Source organism: Balaenoptera borealis (assembly GCF_965194805.1).
Source record: "Balaenoptera borealis genome assembly, chromosome: 2".
NCBI lineage: Eukaryota > Metazoa > Chordata > Mammalia > Artiodactyla > Balaenopteridae > Balaenoptera > Balaenoptera borealis.
Window position 1 is genome coordinate 158,041,920 of NC_138867.1, and position 19,130 is coordinate 158,061,049.

A 19,130-nucleotide genomic window follows, 5' to 3' on the forward strand; every position below is an offset into this window, starting at 1 on the left:
ATCAGTCCTAGGACCCTGGAAAATGTGAACAGAACAAAAAGCCTCCTGAAATTGGTGGGCGTGGAGATGAAGGGGTGTGGCTGGTAGTATTTTGGGACTGTTTGTCCTTTGCACGTATTAAAGGCTGGCCTAGTTTAAAATGGAGTCTTTCCTATTTTTTTTTTTAATTGTAGTTTTGAAAGAGGGTGGATGATTAGTGTCTGTGTGCAAGAGCCTGTCTTGGGGTAAAAAATAAATCAGTGGACAGTTCTATAACTGGGTATAGACAATCTCAGAATGCTGGATAAAGGAACATAGCAAGATTCTTGGCCTTTTATCTTCTACTATCTTCAGTATAGTTTTAGTTGATCTGTCATCTTGAGCTTGGAGTCATAGGAGAGACGTTATTTGGTTTAGTTTTGTCACCAGGAGAGCAAAGACAGTTGATTGTAATCATGACACACTGGGAATAAGTGATGAATAGCATCGCTTTTGTTTTGACTGCTGGGAGCTGAGCTTGCAGCCTGTAGTCAATGATTGTGTAGGGCTGGCACCTTGAGTCTCTGTGTGTGAACTTTCCCTGACACTATCCTACTGCCCAGCCTTTCTTTTCTGTATCTATGATTTCACTCTCTTTTTTATTACATTAAATATGTTTTTATAAGCTTTCTTCAAATCCATTAATCATTCAATCTGTCCATCCATCCAAATATAATTATTTGGGAGTATTTTCCTGATCTCAATATGATGTTGGAAGTAATCAAGCTTTAACCTTAATTAGAGGCTGAACCTCATTAATATTCTATCCAACCATGTTTAGCTCATATCTTTCAAATTGAGATTAAAAATAAAAAGCAGAGATTTTTTCCAAAGGACGAATAGGCTTTCTTTGGCTTTGAAACATACTCTTTTGTAGACATTTTGACCATACATATCTGCAAATATATGTACACACACAGATACACATATATATGCAAAGGTTAATATAAGACACACGTATTTAGAATTCTGTCATTTGGCATGATTAGGATTTGTGGGCTATTTAGTTTTGTCAAATGTTATAGTTAATCACAAGTTACTTTTTATGTCATATCAAAGCTATCAATTAAAACAAGAATGTGGGACTTCCCTGGTGGCGCAGTGGTTAAGAATCAGCCTGCCAGTGCAGGGAACACAGGTTTGAGCCCTGGTCTGGGAAGATCCCACATGCCGCGGAGCAACTCATCCCGTGTGCCACAACTACTGAGCCTGTGCACCTAGAGCCCGTGAGCCACAACTACTGAGCCCATAAGCCACAACTACTGAGCCCGTGTGCCACAGCTACTGAAGCCCATGCGCCTAGAGCCCATGCTCCACAACAAGAGGAGCCACCACAATGAGAAGCCCGTGCACCACAACGAAGAGCAGCCCCCGCTCACCGCAACCAGAGAAAGCCCGCGCGCAGCAATGAAGACCCAACGCAGCCAAAAATAAATAAATAAAAAACCCCCAAAAAACAAAAAACAAGAATGTGTACACCTAAAAATAACACAACATTATAAATCAACTGTACTTCAAAAAAAAAAAAAAAAAGCAGAATAAGGAAACAAACAAATAAACAAGAATGCAATAAAACATCTTACTCTAAAGTTAGAGCAGGCATAACTGAATCTTTCTTTTTAATTCAAGAGGTACTTTAGTCTTGGGCTGATGAATGCAGCTGTATCAGTGGACTAGAGATAAACTAGTCAATTCTGGACCTTCTGTTAAGTTAGGGGAATACCTACCAGAAATTGCAAGCATGTGATTTGGGGGCTATGTTTATACTGATGGCACGATGTTTGACATTTTTTAAATGCGATGCCAACATTTAAAAAATTGAGAGAGTTCACATAATAATCTAGATTTTAGTCTTCTCTTGAGTGATCACTGGTCCTGGACTCCAGAGGCCCTGCTCATCTCTGTCCTGCCTGGCTCCTGGTGGTGTTTGAGATTGCAACTCTTGAATATGCCTTCATAGTTTATTGCAAATTCTTAATAAGCAATGATCAAATTATTAGGATGATCTGTGTTTTGCATCTATTTGGTACTTTTTACTTTTCAAAAGACTTTCATACGGAATCTAAGGAAAAAAAAAAAAAAAAAAAAAGGCCATGAAGAACCTAGTGGCAAGACGGGAATAAAGACACAGACCTACTAGAGAATGGACTTGAGGATATGGGGAGGGGGTGGGGTGAGATGTGACAGGGTAAGAGAGTGTCATGGACATATATACACTACCAAATGTAAAATAGATAGCTAGTGGGAAGCAGTCACATAGCACAGGGAGATCAGCTCGGTGCTTTGTGACCACCTAGAGGGGTGGGATGGGGAGGGTGGGAGGGAGGGAAATGCAAGAGGGAAGAGAAATGGGAACATATTGTATATGTATGACTGATTCACTTTGTTATAAAGCAGAAGCTAACACACCATTGTAAGGCAATTATACTTCAATAAAGATGTTTAAAAAAAAAAAAAAAGACTTTCAAACACAGTAGCTCCTTGCCACAGCCCTGTGGGATAGGCAGGGCATGACTTGCACCCATTTCCCTGTTGGAGAAGTTAGGATTCCTGGACAGAAGACACTACCCTCCATATTTAAGAAGCCTTGTTACCCATGAATTTATAAAACCTCTTTGGAGATTACGTACATTTTTTCCTTTCAAATGAAAATGTATTTATGTTTTTTCCTGATTATATAAACCGTACATTCTCAAAGGCAAAAAGCTTAATGAATACAGAAATATAAAAAAAGAAAGTAAAAATTACCTGAAATATTTTCACACAGAGATAATCCTGTTAATTTTGGTGAACTCACTTCAAAACCTCCTTAAGCATGTGCACAGATGTTTGTTAGTTACGTAAGTTTATCCTAAATGAGATAATATTAATGATGTGGCTAAGTTACCTACTTTTAATTTTAATCAGGAATACATCCCAGATAGTTTTCCATATCTCTACACTGAGATGTACATAATCGTTTTTAAAGTAACATAGCATTTCATTTTGGGTGAAAATGAGATACACACTGAAATATACTTACGGAGATATCTTTAACCATTTCTCCCTGCTTGGCCATTTAAGTTCCTTCCATTTTTTCCATTATAAACAAGGCTGTAATGAACATCCTTGTGTATGTATCTTTGTCCACTTGTTCAGTGAACCCATAAGGGCAAGTTACTAGTTTGAAGCTGTGTATCTGTGCCTACTTTAATCATCAGCTTTGGAGAGAATGTCCTTCAAATCTACATGAGCTCTTGGAGTTGAGGGCCAAGTCTATATTGAAGGTGTTCTAGTTTCTCCAAGGACAAGCTGTATGACCAAGGGGATTGAGAATTCCAACAAACCTTTACTGACCATCTTTTATATATATATTAAGCAATATATAAAGGCAAATGAAACACGATTTTAGATCTTGACACCTTCTTGATCTTGACACCTAATATAGAAGTGCACACACACACACACACAAACTATAATACAATATGGTAAGTGATGAACTTGTAGGCGAATGAGTCAGAAGGCAAAATGGATAATTACACATGGGAAAGTCTGAGACGATAACATTCCTGCTAAATCTTGAAGGATGAATAGGATTGCAGTAAACAGAGATGAGGAAAGGCATTGGAGATGGAAAGATGGTATGAGACAGCCTGAGCTCAGAGGTATGGGGAGTGGGTATCCTGGTATGGCTAGTAATTAGTAATGGGACCTGGAAAGCCTTCCTTGGGGAATGAGTTTGTAAAGCTCCCTTGGCCTCATCTTCCTCATTCATGAGGGAAATGATCTTGTCTATTCCATAGGGTTAGAGGATTGAAAAAGGTAATGGAGGTAGGTGCTTAAGTGCTCAGTTGGTGCTGTCATCGTGATCATTATTATCTGTTCCCTTCACAATTCTGCTGAACTCTCCGTTCAGCCTTTAGCTTTCTGAAGAGAAGTCTGGTCATCTTCCTGGGCAACTGCCCTGTACCCACCCTCTAGGTGAGCTCCCTGGACCATCTCCATCTCCTCTGCGATCCTCGTTGAGAATTCCAGCTTCAGATGTGGAGGCAGAGAGCAAGGAGGCTCACATTATTTGTTTCAATATCTTTACTCTGAAAAGTTTGTTTCTGTGCTGAAGACTCTTGGACATCAAGCTGGACTTCTAATTTGGAGATGTGGAAAAGCCATATAATTTCAAATATTTTCTATGAAGTGCTGTAAATTTTTAGGGCCAGGAAATTGTGCTGTCTCAGGATGATGAAATGGAAAAACCCACCGGTGTGGAAGACTTTGTTTTGCCACAAGCCACAGTTGTACGATTTTGGAGAAATCCTTCATCTCCCTGGGTCTTAGTTTCATGATGATACAGATGATGGTGATGATGATGTTGGTGACGATGGTGATGATGGTGATGGTGATGGTGGTGGAGGAGAATACTAACCACTGTGAAAGAGGCATGTGCCAGGCTCTTGACATATATTATTTAATACTCACAACAACCCTATAACATTGGTACTACTATCCCCATTTTACAGATGAGCAAACTAAAGTCCAAAGACGATAACTCAACTTGCTGAAGACCATATGAATGTCAAAGTAAGTGTCAAAGTCAAGTTCAAATCCAGGGCTCTTTAGCTCAAAAAATCAGTGATCCTCACCCCTCCCTCCCTATGTTTCTTCTTCTGGGAAAATGAAGAGATTTGGTGAGATGACCTCAAAGGATTCTTTAAACTCTAAAATCCACAGTCTATGGAGATGTGCCCACCCCCATCCAAAGATTGTTGATGTTATTGAATATAAGGTGGGATCCTTATTCCAAACAGGTTGTTCTAGCCCGCCTGGCAGAGCAGGACAGGGCAGCAAACATGAAGGATGGAAAGTTGGTGTCATGGGCATCTATATTTATTCTGCCTCAGAGTAGGAAGGGTGGAAGGGATGGTTCATGTCCACGCTTTCTGATGCCAGGTGGGATTAAATTCATCATTTGATTTGGGAGGTTTTGTTGTTGGCTGGTTTCAGGCACACCTTCTGAGCTAGTCACCTTTTGTAGACAAGAGAGCTGGGGTGTTTTTTTGCAGGCAAAGCTACTCCACAGACACCCAGGGGGCCCTGCACAAGCTCAGGAAGGACGCCGGCCTGAAGTTGCCCAGATTGTTATTCAATTCATTGACCCACACTGGTAAAGAGAGGTCAGCAGCCTGAGCCCTCCCCGCCAGGAGGGAGGCCGTCCTCAGCCCAAGCAGAACTGGATTGACCAGTTTATTAGAGAGGGGTAGCTTTATGGGTGCGGGAATCTTTATTCCTGGCCTCTGGATTCACAGACCTGAGATTGAATCCAGCAACTGCCACACTGGCTAGCAAAGTACCTTGGATGCGGACGAGCCTCGTAAGTGAAAAAGGTATTTAAAACTCTTAGTGTCAATGGGACTAATTATGCTTCCTCCATATCTTAAATTAATTAGATTTATTAATTGAATGAAGTGTAACAAATTTTTTGTGTGGTAGAATAGACACACATGACATTTTTCATTTAACCATTTGTAAGTACGCTATTCAGTGGCATTAAATACATTCACCATGCGGGCTAGCCATCACCACTGTCTGTGCCCAAACCTTTTCCATCATCCCCAACAACAACTCTGTCTGCCCATTAAACAATACTCCCCCTTCCTCCTTCCCCTGAAGCCCCTGGTAATCTCTGTTCTACACTGTCTCTGAATTTGCCTATTCTGGGGACTGCATGAAAGTAGAATCATGCAGTATTTGTCTTTTGGTGTTTGGCTTATTTCATTTAACATAACATTTTCAAAGTCCATCCGTGTTGTAGCATTGCAATATTGTGATTTATAAAAAATATATATTTGGTTGTTCAGATGACCAAAATATGTTTGTTGTATATATGGGGTCTTCAGCCACAGTTCTTTGCTCATAGCTCCCAAACACTTGGAATTTCCTAAGTGTTGAGAGTGATCAAGGTGTCTTTTGTTATGTTAATGAAGCGACTTTTGGAAGGTACTGAAGAACCAGGGGCTGGTTGTCATTGAGCCAACCTTGTGTTTAGAAGGTAGAAACTTTCAGCCCCACCCCCTGACCTCCGGGGAGGGGAGAGGGGCTGGAGGTTGAATCAGTCACCTACGGCCAATGATTTAATCCATCGTGCCTATATAATGAAGCCTCCATAAAAATCCAAAAGGACGGGGTTCAGAGAGCTTCTGGGTTGATGAACATGTGATTTGAGGAGGTTGGTGCATTCCTGGAGGGTGTAGAAGCTCCGATCTTTTCCCCATACCTTGACCTCTGCATCTCTCCCATCAGGCTGTTCCTGAGTTAAATCCTTTTATAATAAACTGGTGATCTAGTATGTAAAATGTTTCTCTGAGTTATGTGAGCCCCTCTAACAAATTAATTGAATCCAAGGAGGAGGTCGTGGGAACCTCTAATTTATAGTCAGTTTACCAGAAGCACGGGTAACAACCTGGACTTGCAACTGGCATCTGAAGTTGGAGGTGGGGAGATGGTCCTCTGGGACTGAGCCCTTAACCTGTGGGATCTGATGCTCTCTCCAGGTAGACGAGTTAGAACTGAGTTGAATTGTAGGACAGCCAGCTGGTGTCTCAAGAATTGCTTGTTGGTGTAGGGAGCTCCCCACCCCACCCTGTTGGAAATTAAGTCTCAGAACTAAAAGAAGCATAGATCAAAATGTCATTCCTTTTCGTGGCTGAATAGTATTCCACTGTATGTATATGCCACATTTTCCCCCAATGTTTTTGTTTTTACTGCGGTAAAATTTCTCATCTTAACCATTTTTAAGTGTACAGTTCGGTGGTATTAAGTACGTTTACATTGTTGTGCAGCCATCACCACCATCCATCTCCTTAACTCTTTTCACCTTATAAAACTAAAACTACCTATTAAACAATAATTCCTCATTTCCCCCTCCCTGCAGCCCCTGGCAATCTCCATTCTACTTTCTGCCTCTGTAAGTTTAACTGCTCTAGGTACCTCCTATAAGTGGAATCATATAGTATTTATCTTTTAGTGATTGACTTATTTCACTAGCATAATGTCTTCAAGGTTCATCCATGTAGTAGAAGCGTCAGAATTTCCTTCCTTTTTAAGGCTGCGTACTATTCCATTGTATGTATGTACTACATTTTGCTTATCTGTTAATCTGTTGATGGCCACTTGGATTGTTTTTAAACTGTTGTGACTAATGCTGCTATGAACATTGGTGTGCAAATATCTGTTGGTCCCTGCTTTCAATTCTTTTGGATATGTGCCTAGGTGTGGAATTGCCAGGTAGAGTGTACCAATCTTTTTTTTTTAAATTATTATTATTTTTGAATTTTATTTATTTATTTATTTATTTTTGTAGTACTCCATGTGTTTCTTTTCTTTTCTTTTTTTTAAAATTTTAATTCTTTTTTATACAGCAGGTTCTTATTAGTTACCTATTTTATACATATTAGTGTATATATGTCAATCCCAGTCTCCCAATTCATCCCACCACCACCACCACCCCTGCCACTTTCCACTCTTTGTATCCATACTTCGCTCTCTGCATCTGTGTCTCTTATTTCTGCCAGCAAACCGGTTCATCTGTACCATTTTTCTAGATTCCACATATATGCATTAATAAATGATATTTGTTTTACTCCTTCTGACTTACTTCACTCTATATGACAGTCTCTAGGTCCATCCACATCTCTACAAATGACCCAATTTCGTTCCTTTTTATGGCTGAGTAATATTCCACTGTGTATATGTACTACATCTTCTTTATCCATTCGTCTGTCGATTGGCATTTAGGTTGCTTCCATGACCTGGCTATTGTAAATAGTGCTGCAGTGAACATTGGGGTGCATGTGGCTTTTTGAATTATGGTTTTCTCAGGGTATATGCCCAGTAGTGGAGTTGCTGGGTCATATGGTAATTCTATTTTTAGTTTTTTTAAGGAACCTCCATACTGTTCTCCATAGTGGCTGTATCAATTTACATACCCACCAACAGTGCAAGAGGGTTCCCTTTTCTCCACACCCTCTCTAACATTTGTTGTTTGTAGATTTTCTGATGATGCCCATTCTGACCAGTGTGAGGTGACACCTCATTGCAGTTTTGATTTGCATTTCTCTAATGATTAGTGATGTTGAGTATCCTTACATGTGTTTGTTGGCAATCTTCTTTGGAGAAATATCTATTTAGGTCTTCTGCCCATTTTTGGATTTGGTTGTTTGTTTTTTGATATTGAGCTGCAGTAGCTGCTTGTAAATTTTGGAGATTAATCCTTTGTCAGTTGCTTCATTTGCAAATATTTTCTCCCATTCTGAGGATTGTCTTTTCGTCTTGTTTATGGTTTCCTTGGCTGTGCAAAAGCTCTTAAGTTTCATTAGGTCCCACTTGTTTATTTTTGTTTTTACTTCCATTACTCTAGGAGGTGGTCAGAAAAGATCTTGCTGTGATTTATGTCAAAGAGTGTTCTTCCTATGTTTTCCTCTAAGAATTTTATAGTGTCCGGTCTTACATTTAGGTTTTAATCCATTTTGAGTTTATTTTTGTGTATGGTGTTAAGGAGTGTTCTAATTTCATTCTTTTACATGTAGCTGTCCAGTTTTCCCAGCACCACTTACTGAAGAGTCTTATTGTCTTTTTTCCACTGTTTATCCTTGCCTCATTTGTCATAGATTAGTTGACCACAGGTGCGTGGGTTTATCTCTGGGCTTTCTAATCCTCTTCCATTGATCTATATTTCTGTTTTTGTGCCAGTATCATATTGTCTTTATTACTGTAGCTTTGTAGTGTAGTAGTATAGTCTGAAGTCAGGGAGCCTGATTCCTCCAGCTTCATTTTTTTCCCTCAAGATTGCTTTGGCTATTCGGGGTCTTTTGTGCCTCCATACAAATTTTAAGATTTTTTTGTTTTAGTTCTGTAAAAAATGCCATTGGTAAATTGATAGGGATTGCACTGAATCTGTAGATTGCTTTGGGTAGTACAGTCATTTTCACAATATTGATTCTTCCAATCCAAGAACATAGTATATCTCTCCATCTGTTTGTGTTATCTTTGATTTCTTTCATCAGTGTCTTATAGTCTTCTGAGTACAGGTCTTTTACCTCCTTAGGTAGGTTTATTCCTAGGTATTTTATTCTTTTTGTTGCAGTGGTGAATGGGATTGTTTCCTTAATTTCTCTTTCTGATCTTTTGTTGTTAGTGTATAGGAATGCAAGAGATTTCTGTGCAGTAATTTTGTATCCTGCAACTTTACCAAATTCATTGATTAGCTCTAGTAGTTTTCTGGTGGCATCTTTAGGATTCTCTATGTATAGTATCATGTCATCTGCAAACAGTGACAGTTTTACTTCTTCTTTTCCAATTTGGATTCCTTTTATTTCTTTTTCTTCTCTGATTGCTGTGGCTAGGAATTCCAAAACTATGTTGAATAATAGTGGTGAGAGTGGACATCCTTGTCTTTTCCTGATCTTAGAGGAAATGTTTTCAGTTTTTCACCATTGAGAATAATGTTTGCTGTGGGTTTGTCATATATGGCCTTTATTATGTTGAGGTAGGTTCCCTGTATGCCCACTTTCTGGAGGGTTTTTATCATAAATGGGTGTTGAATTTTGTCAAAAGCTTTTTCTGCTTTCTATTGAGATGATCATATGGTTTTTATTCTTCAGTTTGTTAATATGGTGTATCACATTGATTGATTTGCGTATATTGAAGAATCCTTGCGTCCCTGGGATAAATCCCACTTGATCATGGTGTGTGATCCTTTTAATGTGTTGTTGGATTCTGTTTGCTAGTATTTTGTTGAGGATTTCTTTTTCTAATAAATTTATTTATTTATTTATTTATTTGTGGCTGCATTGGGTCTTCGTTGCTGCTCGCCGGCTTTCTCTAGTTGCAGCGAGTGGGGGCTACTCCTTGTTTCGGTGCACAGGATTCTCACTGCGGTGGCTTCCCTTGTTGAGGAGCATGGGCTCTAGGTGTGTGGGCTTCAGTAGTTGCAGCATGCAGGCTCAGTAATTGCAGCACCCAGGCTCTAGAGCGCAGGCTCAGTAGTTGTGGCATGGGCTTAGTTGTTCCGCGACTTGTGGGATCTTCCCGGACCAGGGATCGAACCCTTGTCCCCTGCATTGGCAGGAGGATTCTTAACCACTGTGCCACCAGGGAAGTCCCTTATTGAGGATTTTTACGTCTATGTTTATCAGTGATATTGGTCTGTAATTTTCTTTTTTTGTAGTATCTTTACCTGGTTTTGGTATCAGGGTGATGGTGGCCTCGTAGAATGAGTTTGGAAGTGTTCCTTCCTCTGCAATTTTTTGGAAGAGTTTGAGAAGGATGGGTGTTAGCCCTTCTCTAAATGTTTGATGGAATTCACCTGTGAAGCCATCTGGTCCTGGACTTTTGTTTGGTGGAAAATTTTTAATCACAATTTCAATTTCATTACTTGTGATTGGTCTGTTCGTATTTTCTATTTCTTCCTTGTTCAGTCTTGGAAGGTAATACCTTTCTAAGAATTTGTCCATTTCTTCCAGGTTGTCCATTTTATTCCATAGAGTTGCTTGTAGTAGTCTCTTAGGATGCTTTGTATTTCTGCGGTGTCAGTTGTAACTTCTCCTTTTTCATTTCTAATTTTATTGATTTGAGTCCTCTCCCTCTTTTTCTTGATGAGTCTGGCAAAAGGTTTTTCAATTTTGTTTACCTTCTCAGAAAACCAGGTTTTAGTTTTATTGATCTTTGCTATTGTTTTCTTTGTTTTTATTTCATTTATTTCTGCTCTGATCTTTATGATTTCTTTCCTTCTATTAACTTTGGGTTTTGTTTGTTCTTCTTTCTCTAGTTCCTTTAGCTGTGAGTTTAGATTGTTTATTTGAGACTTTTTTGGTTTGTTTCTTGAGGTAAGATTGTATTGCTATAAACATCCCTCTAAGAACTGCTTTTGCTGCATCCCATAGGTTTTGGATCGTCGTGTTTTCATTGTCATTTGTCTCTAGGTATTTTTTTATTTCCTCTTTGGTTTCTTCAGTGACCCCTTGGTTATTTAGTAATGTTGTTTAGCCTTCATATGTTTGTGTTTTTTAGGTTTTTTTTCCCTGTAATTTATTTCTAATAGCTTTGTGGTCGGAAAAGATGCTTGATATGATTTTAATCTTCATAGATTTACTGAGGCTTGATTTGTGACCCAAAATGTGATCTGTCCTGGAGAATGTTCCCTCTGCACCTGAGAAGAAAGTGTAATCTTTTGTTTTCGGATGGAATGTCCTATAAATATCAATGAAATCCATCTGGTCTATTGTGTCATTTAAAGCTTGTGTTTCCTTATTAATTTTCTGTCTGGATGATCTGTCCATTGGTGTAAGTGAGGTGCTAAAGTCCTCCACTATTATTGTATTACTGTTGATTTCCTCTTTTATAGCTGTTAGCATTTGCCTTATGTATTGAGGTGCTCCTATGTTTGGTGCATATATATTTATAATTGTTATTTCTTCTTCTTGGATTGATCGTTTGATCATTATGTAGTGTCCTTCCTTGTCTCTTGTAACATTCTTTATTTTAAAGTCTATTTTATCTGATATGAGTATTGCTACTCCAGCTTTCTTTTGATTTCCATTTGCATGGAATGTCTTTTTCCGTCCCCTCACTTTCAGTGTGTATCTGTCCCTAGGTCTGAAGTGGGTCTCTTGTAGACAGCGTATATATTGGTCTTGTTTTTGTATCCATTCAGTGAGCCTGTGTCTCTTGGTTGGAGCATTTAATCCATTCACATTTAAGGTAATTATCGATATGTATGTTCCTATGACCATTTTCTTAATTGTTTTGCATTTGTTTTTGTAGGTCCTTTTCTTCTCTTGTGTTTCCCACTTAGAGAAGTTCCTTTAGCATTTGTTGTAGAGCTGGTTTGGTGGTGCTGAATTCTCTTAACTTTTGCTTGTCCGTAAAGCTTTTGATTTCTCTGTCAAATCAGAATGAGATTGTTGATGGGTAGGGTAATCTTGGTTGTAGGTTCTTCCCTTTCATCACTTTAAATATATTGTGCCACTCCCTTCTGGCTTGTAAAGTTTCTGCTGAGAAATCAGCTGTTAACCTTATAGGATTTTCCTTGTATGTTATTTGTCATTTTTCCCTTGTTGCTTTTAACAATTTTTCTTTACCTTTAATTTTTGTCAGTTTGATTACTATGTGTCTTGGCATGTTCCTCCTTGGGTTTATCCTGCCTGGGACTCTCTGTGCTTCCTGGACTTGGGTGGCTATTTCCTTTCCCATGTTAAGGAAGTTTTCAAATATAATCTCTTCAAATATTTTCTTGGGTCCTTTCTCTCTCTCTTCTCCTTCTGGGACCCCTATAAGGCGAATGTTGGTGAGTTTAATGTTGTCCCAGAGGTCTCTTAGGCTGTTTTCATTTCTTTTCATTCTTTTTTCTTTATTCTGTTCCATGGCAGTGAATTCCACCATTCTGTTTTCCAGGTCACTTATCCGTTCTTCTGCCTCAGTTATTCTGCTGTTGATTCCTTCTAGTGTATTTTTCACTTCAGTTATTGTATTGTTCATCTCTGTTTGTTTGTTCTTTAATTCTTCTAGGTGTTTGTTCTTTAATTCTTCTAGGTCTTTGTTAAACATTTCTTGCATCTTCTTGATCTTTGCCTCCATTCTTTTTCCGAGGTCCTGGATCATCTTCACTATCATTATTCTGAATTCTTTTCCTGGAAGGTTGCCTACCTCCACTTCATTTAGTTGTTTTTCTGGGATTTTATCTTGTTCCTTCATCTTGTACATAGCCCTCTGCTTTTTCATTTTGTCTATCTTTCTGTGAATGTGGTTTTCGTTCCACAGGCTGCAGGATTGTAGTTCTTCTTGCTTCTGCTGTCTTCCCTCTGGTGAATGAGGCTGTCTAAGAGGTTTGTGCAAGCTTCCTGTTGGGAGGGACTGGTGGTGGGTAGAGCTGGGTGTTGCTCTGGTGGGCAGAGCTCAGTAAAACTTTAATCCGCTTGTCTGCTGATGGGTGGGGCTGTTCCCTCCCTGTTGGTTGTTTGGCCTGAGGCAACCCAGCACTGGAGCTTACAGGCTCTTTGGTGGGGCTAATGGCTGACTCTGGGAGGGCTCACGCCAAGGAGTACTTCCCAGAACTTCTGCTGCCAGTGTTCTTGTCCCTGCATTGAGCCACAGCACCCCCTGCCTCTGGAGGAGACCGTCCAACACTAGCAGGTTGGTCTGGTTCAGCCTCCTATGGGGTCACTGCTCCTTCCCCCTGGGTCTTGATGTGCACACTACTTTGTGTGTGCCCTCCAAGAGTGGAGTCTCTGTTTCCCCCAGTGCTGTCAAAATCCTGTAATCAAATCCCGCTAGCCTTCAAAGTCTGATTCTCTGGGAATTCCTCCTCCTGTTGCCAGACCCCCAGGTTGGGAAGCCTGACGTGGGGCTCAGAACCTTCACTCCAGTGGGTGGGCTTCTGTGGTATAAGTGTTCTCCAGTTTGTGAATCACCCACCCAGCAATTATGGGATTTGATTTTATTGTGATTGTGCCCCTCCTACCATTTCTTTGTGGCTTCTCCTTTGTCTTTGGATGTGGGGTATCTTTTTTGGTGAGTTCCAGTGTCTTCCTGTTGATAATTCTTCAGCAGTTAGTTGTGATTCTGGTGCTCTCACAAGAGGGAGTGAGCACACGTCCTTCTACTCTGCCATCTTGAACTAATCTGGGTGTACCAATTTTAAATGTACAACTTGATGACAGTTTACATATGTTTACTTGTAGAACCACTAAATGTTTACTTACCACTAAATGTAGAACCACATATGTTTACTTGTAGAACCACCGAAATCAAGATTTAGAATATTTCTATTACTCCAGGAGGTTCTCTAGTGCCCTATTATGGGCACACCTGTCCCTTCCCTGACCATGATCCTTCCATGTTCTCAGCCTCAGGGTCCCTTCCTGTCCAGGCTTAGAGATTCATGGAGGGTTAACTAGGTGAATGGATTAAAGGGTCACACACACATATACACGGATACACATGCATGCACACACATGCACACACTCACAACTGGTCTCTCTGTAATCTTGTAGGTCAAAGAAATAACTTTCAATCCATCTTTTCATTTGGGCTTTTTTGGTTCCTTGTCTTCTGAGATGTTTTTAGAGGACACAGGGATTCTCAGCTCCTCTTTACCTTTTTGAGGATAGACTTGGAGGTCCAAGAAAGTCATCTTGCCGGGATGGATTTTGAATTCCTGGGTCTGAAACTATAAAGTCAGTAAGAAGTGAGCCACTGAAATGAAGGAGCCTCAACCGGTAAGAGACGAGAAGTCACAGGGCCCTCTCCTACAGGACATCGTCCATCTGCAGTGGTCGGTGGAGGAGATCTTTGGCTAACCTGGTGAACCATCAAGGCCCCTTGAAGGAGGCGTGAGTTGTAAAGAATACAAAAGGGTAAAGGGGGACCAGGAAAGCTTTGGGGGCTGAGGTGGCCCTGGGGCTGGCTGTGACCCTCCCTGTATCTCTTGAGGTTACTGTGTCCACAATGTCCTTGCTTCTTGCTAGGTGCCTGTGCTTTCCCTCACTGCTATCTGGAGGCCTCACCCTCTGCTCTGTGTATCTCTCTGATACTTCTGTTTATTCACATATTTGGCCGCCATGGTTTGGGTTCACCATGAGCCCCTATAACTTAGCTCAGCTCCCACCAATTGCTGCCCCAACATCTCAGGATGTCCCCGGTCAGAGTCCTACTGGAGGAGATGTGGTTTATCTTCTTATGTCAAGCCGAGCCAGAGGGAGCTGCTCAGCCTGAAACAGGCTGTCTGTGGTTAGGACCCTTTCCCGGCTCCAGGGCAGTGCAGGGGCTTAGGGATAAGGCAGCCTTGGCAGGCATCCTGTTGACCATTCTCAGCCTCCTGCCTTCAGGGTATCATTCCCACTTCACAGCAGAGGACATGCCCAGCCCAACACACAGCCTGTGTTGATGGCGAGGATGGATGTTGATGTTGGTGGTTGGAAGTGGGGTGGGGCGGGAGGGGGAAAAGGGGAGTTAGGGGGACTTAGGACCAAGTAGAAGGCAGTATTTTTCTCATTATGATTATTTCTATTCTCACCTATGTTCATGGAGTCCCTCCTGCCTCTGGAGTCCCATGGTTCTCCATGAATTCCCTGTGAACGGTGTTCACACTCCCAGTATGGTTATTACTTTCAGTATAGTTATTATTATTATTTTAATTGAGATATAATTGGCATATAAAATTGTGTAAGTTTGAGGTGTACAGGGTGTTGGTTTGATACATTTATATATTGCGATATGATTACCACTGTGATGTTACCTAACACAGACCTCTGTTATGTCCCATAATTATCATTTCTTTGTGGTGAGAACAATTATGATCTAGTCTCTTAGCAACTTTGAAGTTTATAATACAGTATTGTTGACTATAATCACTGTGCTGTACACTAGATCTCCAGAACTAATTTATCTGCTGGTTGCAAGTTTGTACTTTCAAATAACATCTCCCTAGTTCCCTCACTCCCAACCGCTGGTAACCACCGTTGTACTCTCTGTTTTTACAAGTCTGAATTTTTTTAGGTTCCATATAAATGAAATCATAAAGTATTTGTCTTTTTCTGACTTTTCTCACTTGGCATAATGCCCTCAAGGTCCATCCATGTTATTGCAAATGGCTGAATAATATTCCATTGTGTATATGTATGCTACATCTTCTTTAACAATCCTTCTGTTGACAGACACTTAAATTATTTCCATATCTTGGTTATTGTGAAGAATGCTACAGTGAACATAGGTGTGCACCAGTATAATTATTATACATAACACTAACCTTCTTGAGGTCTATGAGAGTTCCAGTTCCTCCATATCCTCACCAACACTTGATATGGTCACTTTTTATAATTTTAGCCATTCTGATGGGTGTATAGCAAGCCCTTGAGGAAATTAAATGATTTAATGTGCTTACATTTGTTTCCCACATGTGTTTATTCTAGCACTTATCTTTTTTTTTTACATTATTATTATTATTTGGTAACACAGGTGATCATGCATGAAATCAATAAGACATTGTGTAAGGAATCTTTCCATTGCATATGACAGAAAACTCCAATTGAATCAATCATAAGAGGGAATTTGTTGATTCACTCAAATGATCTGACTGAGGGCCTTCAGGAGCAGCTGGATCCAGAAGTAATGTAACCTAGATCAAAATCTCCACTCTGCTTCTTCTGGCTTGGCTCCAATCTCATATGGATTCTCTCCTCATTGTCCCAAGATGGTTACCTATACCTGCCCCTGGCCCTGGGGCTGATTACTCCTAATCATATCCAGCAGAGAAGAAAATATCTCTTTCTACAACTGTTGAACAAAATCTTGGGTTTTACTCTTATTGGACCAGTTTACGGAACATGAAGCACTTTCGTGACCAGGACAGTGGGATTATATGAATTAACTTTGACCCAACCCAGGCCCCCAACCATAGAGTAGGAGGGTGGAATCAGTTTCCCCCAGGCACCTGGGAGAGGCATGGATATGGGACTAAAGGTCCAGGGCTGCTCCTGAGAAACAGAATGCATGCTGGGGCATCCGGAATAACCCATCTCCACTGAGTATGTTATATGGTCCAGAGCTGGAATGGACCCGAGTCCTTTTGTCCCCCTAGTTTGCACTGCCCAAGGACAAACCAGGTCTCAGCAGGAGCAATCCCTAAATTAGGAAAGCGCTTACCCTGTCCGTGTTGCTGAAATGTCCCTCACTTCCCTGCTCAGGGCCAAACTGGAAAGCCCAGCAGAGCCTGGCTTTGTCTTCCCCACTGCTACCATTTCTTTAAACTCAATCTCAGCTGCAATGCAGTTGTCCCAGGTTCCAGCTTAAGGCTTCTGACTCTTGAGCGTGAGTTACACTTCAGTTATTTGAATGAGCTATGGTCTGTCCACGGCTGCTTGTTGGAGGATTCTGATCCGAGGTTCTGCACCCACACTCTCCCTGGCTCTTTCTTCAGCGGCTTTGCTGCCTGTCTTACTGTAACTCTCAGGGAACCTCCTTCTTCCTTCCCAGCTCTCTTCCCTGCTTCTCTTTCCTGCTCTTTTTCTTCTTTTGTTTTCCTTCACTCCATCTCTTTTTTGTTCTGCCTCCTTTTTTCTTCCCTTCATTCTAGTTGCTGATGTTGGGGAGGGCTTGCATTTTTTCTCAGTTTTGTTTTAACATTTCACATTACTGATGGGTGTTCCTTTTATTTTATTTCCATCTTGAAAACCTGGTCGTTCGTGGCCAGCCAGATTGGGACCCTGGCACACTCAGACATTTCTTGTTCTTTTGTGTGTGGCCACTGGATGTAAAAACAGTGTCTTGAGTCTCCAACTCTGTACTTGGAGGCAGGAAATCTGAATTTTAGCCCTGGGTCCCCCAACTAAGTGCTTAAGTTTCCTTCTTCCTGAAGAGGCCAGAGGCTCCCAGTTCTTCTGAGATATTTGTGCAGTGCCATGGTATGCCCACAGCAATGTACCAGGCTGTTGGGAAAAGTAAACCAAGGTGAATCTAAACAAGCTGCTCCCTCTGCCCTCGAGGGCTTGGCGGTTGCAGACAAACATGGATTTGGACACCCCATGCTCTCCTGGCCCTCAGAACCCAGAGCTTCTTCCAGGTGCCAGGCCCCATGCCGTGCACTCCATATGCAATCTCGCTCATTCCTCCCTGAGAGTGGGCGTTGATATCTTAGCCCTATCTCCTAGATGAGGAATACTGAGGCACAGAGCCTCGGACTGACTTGTCCAAGGCAGTAGAGCCTGCCTTTGTATTCAGACTTCTTCGCTCTGCCATGTGGTTCTTCTTTCTTCCACTGACCACAGATTCCTAACTTCTGCTGTATAACTTCTACAGAACCCATCTCCTTTGTGTTTGTGGGAAAGGAGGTTGAGAAGGACAAGAAAAAAGTAGGGAAAATTAGAGGCTAAAAAAGCCCACCGACACCTGCTGCCTCTGAATGCATTTGCTGTCATGGTCCAAGTTCCTGGGGGGGAAAGGGTTGCTGAATATTCCTAGTGTCAAGATTTAATTTTTCTAGTGTGGGCAGTGGGCCAGAGAGTGTCTTCCCTATAATGCACCTGCATGCTCATTGAGGAAATAGTTATCGATTTATATTTACTCTGTGCAAGCCACACAGGGCTGAGAGCAAAACCAAGATTTGGGTCAATGATTTCTTCTCTGGAGACACCTCCAGTCTAGAGTACATCAGTGGCGATTCTGCAAGAAAGAATGTGATCTTTATCCTAAGAGAAATAATAATGATAGTGGTATCATCAAACTCTAGCAGTGTCCTTCAAGTCTGGCTCTGTCCTTAGCATTTTGCATGTATTAACTCATTGTTACAGTGCCCGCAGCAGGTGGGTTTTATTACCATCTGTGCTTTATAGGTGAGGAAGCTGAATCAAGAGAGGTAGTGACTCTGTCCTGGGCACACAGATAATGAGCTGGAAGTAGGGATTTGAACCCTGGCAGGATGGTTCCAAAGCACAGCTGCACTCTGTCTCCTCCAGTGCCCCAAGCACTCAGAAAACCCACTCCACTCCCATCTGGGGGTTCTGGGGAGGATTTTTGCAGGAGAGAACTTTGAGCTGGCCTTGCAGGGGAGGAAGGGGGCTGTCCCCCTGTGGACATGTGGGGGGGCAGTCCCTTGGGCTGCAGGGCTGGGCTGGAGCAACAGCAAGCCCTCCACCCCCAGGGGCGGGAACCAAAGCCTGACATTTTGCTTCTCCAAATAACTGCATCACCTCGCATGACTGCACTGGCGTTAACGGCCATACATCGCCCGTGTCTTGAAAACGTCAGCGATGGTGCATGTACATGGAATCCCAGAAGTGGATTCTGGGATGCACCTAAAGGCTTTTCCTTCAGCGCTTCTCCATCTCGCGCTCTTCAACTCCTCAGAGTGCCCTTGTGTTCTAGTGGGTAGGACTGGAGCCGTATGAGGAATGGATGGGTTTTTCTTCTGTCCTTTGATGTGGTGCCCTCTTGGGTACTTAGGTTTACCTTCTGCAGGCTAAAATGTCTCAGATCACTCTGCTCACTTCCTGAGACCATGGAGATCTCCCTCCCTTCTGCGTGCCTGTCTGGAGGCGGCATCTCCTCTGGGCTCAGCCCTTTGTGGGCTGCTGCTGCCCTGTGGG

At 41.6% G+C, this 19,130-nt stretch overlaps 1 protein-coding gene and 1 long non-coding RNA gene across 19 annotated transcripts in view; one reads left to right on the forward strand and one right to left on the reverse strand.

Moving 5' to 3' along the window:
- Positions 1-19,130, reverse strand: part of LOC309623865 — a 543,116-nt gene that overhangs the window by 378,741 nt on the left and 145,245 nt on the right. The gene's annotated exons all lie outside the window — the stretch shown is intronic.
- Positions 1-19,130, forward strand: part of LOC309623853 (uncharacterized protein) — a 166,966-nt gene that overhangs the window by 88,011 nt on the left and 59,825 nt on the right. For 7 of the 18 annotated variants that reach the window (XR_014241671.1, XR_014241673.1, XR_014241677.1 and 4 more), the window contains one exon: positions 4,515-4,575. The exons of the other annotated variants lie outside the window; for them this stretch is intronic. The gene's annotated coding sequence lies outside the window, so the exon portion shown is untranslated. The remainder of the gene's footprint in view (positions 1-4,514; positions 4,576-19,130) is intronic. 18 annotated transcript variants of the gene reach the window in all.